Raw genomic sequence first — 3,155 nt, forward strand, 5'->3', positions numbered from 1 at the left:
TTTTAACCCTGCACTGTCTTTTACCTACCACCTGATTCTTTTAATCTAGTTAAGACTTTTCAAAAGAAGAGTCTGCACCAATGTTTGCCTTCTCACTTTTCTTTCACTCCTCAGCCTATATAATTAGGTTTTTATTTCATCTCTTTTCTGAAACTGCTTAGGTCACACATTTCAGACCCATGGTGTAGCAACCAAACTCAATGGCCACTCTTGTCCTTATCTCATTTGCTATATCTGCGGTGGCCACAGCAGCATAAGACTCTTCCCTTCTCTCTTTTCCCATCACTTCCATGACTCCACAGCCATCAGGTTTCCTTTTCTTTCTCATGATTCAACCAGCTTCTCTTCTGCCTACCTACTTCTTAAATGTATTCTTCAAAGATTGTAACTCCCCAGCCCTTTCTCTTCTTCCTTGTATAATCCCTGAGCAATCTCTATCCACTCTAGAGTTGTTGAGTTTTTATTTAACTGTCACTACATGTTAATGATTCTCAATTCTATGCTTTCAGCACTGACTTTATTTATAAATCTCAGATCCACATATCCAATTGCCTACGAATCACCCCCAGATTAATACCTCAGAGTACCCCAAACTTAGCAAGGCTCAAAATGAAATCATCTCCCTTAAATCTTCCTATCCTACTAATGACCAATGATGTTGTCAAGAAAAGCAACATTGCAGCTTATAATAAGATGGTAGAAAGTGTGTTGGGGGAAAGACAAGATGAAGAAAGTTTGGTTTGAAGAGAAACAATAGTCTAGAGGCTCTAGACTCAAGGTAGCCTGTAGACTCAAGGACACAGGCTCAAGTGTACATTCTAGAGGACATTGGTTCAAGCACACAGACTGGAGGACACATGCTAGAGGTCACTAGCTAGAGGACACTGGCTCAAGGATACATTATAGAGGACACAATCTAACTTAGATGGTCTAGAAGACACAGGCTCAAGGAGCAGACTCAGGGACACAGTCTTGAGGACACACCCTGTACAACACAGAATTGATAGAAGAATTGTAAGACAAGGAGCACTTCTAGAGGAGCATCCTAAGCCACAGCTGAAGATGAGTATGCTCTGGGGAAAAGAGCAGAGACTTCATACCCAGAGCAGTGATTATTGATTTCATGGACTGAAGGGGCGGTGGCCAGGAGTTCATCTGGCAGAATGAGGCATGGAATGCTTAGAAAAGGTTTGCACTGTGCAGTGCCAAGAAGGTGAAGATAGGTAATCAGCCCAGGTTCTAATAAGGTTTGATGGTAGAAACATCAAAGACTGAGGATGTTGGACCTTTTTTAGTGTAACTTTCCGAGAAGGCCTAGACCAATGGAAAAGGCTGTTGAAACTCATTATATGCTACAGCTGTTTTCTGTGTGGGAGACTTGAATCTCTAATGAGGATGTGGCTCTCTGAGAGCAAGTAGCTTAGCACTTGCATTTTTTGCAACTCCCTTAGCACTTAATAGCGTGTCAGACATATTGAGGATCCCTGGCAAATAATATTTGGAAAGACTCGACCAAATAATTGTACCTCTTGATTCCCTAACGCTTGCTATCTATCATCTCTTTGCTTTTTTCATTGAGTCAGTTATATTTGTCATCAGAATTGGGGAATGGCTGGGAGTGGGGACTTTGTAAGAAGAAAGTGAAGAGAAAATGTCCAATTAAATACTTGAGAATATTATTTTTGGTAAAATTAATCAAAAGGTATTGATTTAGAATGGACTTGTATTGTAAAACATTAAAAACTGGAAAAGCACCATAAATATTCCAGTGTTTTATTTGCAGTATTAGATTCTTACAGCAGACAAAGCTATCAAGGAAAATTCCAGCACCTCCTTCTAGTGTCAGATTATTAGTCCGTGACCCTGGGAATGGAATCGGCTTTCCTCACAGAGAAGTTATTACCTCTTGAATCACCTTCGTTGTCACCATTTCAGTGGCGTGTCAACCTCCACGTGGCATGTGCCTCTGCATGGACAGTACAGACTTTTGCTCATTCCCTGTTACTAAGTTGGCTTCACTTTATTGCTAGAGCGACAGCCTACTCTTATTCTGCCCAAAGCAATTAATATAACTCTGTAAAAGGTGAGATTGGTTTCTGATTTTTATCTCTAAATTGCAAAACGAGAGTTGGCATTAAAGAGCCTTAAGTCCCTCCTCTAAATGTGTGTTAAATGCACTGCAAGATGGGAAACGATTTCATTTCATAAATTATGGGGCAACAGACTTAAACAACAGAACCGGTGGAGGATGGTGTAACATGAGTTGCAAATTAATTGTACAGTTAAGAGTTAACTGCTCTCTTATCTCTTCACTGTAGCTCAATTTCCTTCCTCCCAAGATTTCCCCTGGTTGAGCAGTCTATGCTCTGTCTACCTTCCTGACCACAGGCTGGGCTGCTTCTGGAGAACCATGGGACCAGCACTAAAACTCTGAACAAATTGTATGGTGGGCATGATGTGTCCTGCTCCAGAACCCTTGAATGCTTGAGTCTTCATGACCTTTCAACTCTCTTGAGATGGGGCAGCTTTAAATGGAACCAAAATGGAAGCCCATCCCAGGAGAGCTGCACTGTGACACAATCTAAGCCTTAAGCCTGAAAAGACCAAGCACTTCTGGTGCAATTTCCTGCCCTGAAGGACATTAAGAAAAAAAAAATTGTGGGAGAAGGAAATATCTTCCAGCTTCTGAAGTCACACTGTTTAATTCTGACTTTATATACTTGGGCTTCTACTTGTGACATCTCTTCAGTTCAGGGCAACAACATTTTTTTTTTTTTTTACTTCTTTTTCTTTTAAGCCCTAATTTGTGCCAGAGCTAGAGATATAAAGATGAGTATTAAAGTCTCAGCTTTTCAGGGAGAGATAACAGATTTGCAACTAAAGAAATTATGACACTATTAATATATAATCAATGTCATTATGAGATATGTAAATCAGAGGGCTATTTTGGCCTGGGGTGTCTCACAGAGGCAGTGACATTGAAGAGATAAACAGAATTTTCTTAAACAGTTTGGGGTAGGGGACAATCATTTAAACAAAGGCAATAACAAAATATAAGGTATCTGTGCTCAAGGAGTTTGCAGCCTATAGTAGGACACATTTATTATTCTAAAGAATAGAATATTCTTTTTTTATTCTAAATATTTATTCTATAT

The sequence above is a fragment of the Pteropus vampyrus genome, unplaced genomic scaffold, assembly GCF_000151845.1.
Source record: "Pteropus vampyrus isolate Shadow unplaced genomic scaffold, Pvam_2.0 Scaffold8, whole genome shotgun sequence".
In the NCBI taxonomy this organism is placed as follows: domain Eukaryota; kingdom Metazoa; phylum Chordata; class Mammalia; order Chiroptera; family Pteropodidae; genus Pteropus; species Pteropus vampyrus.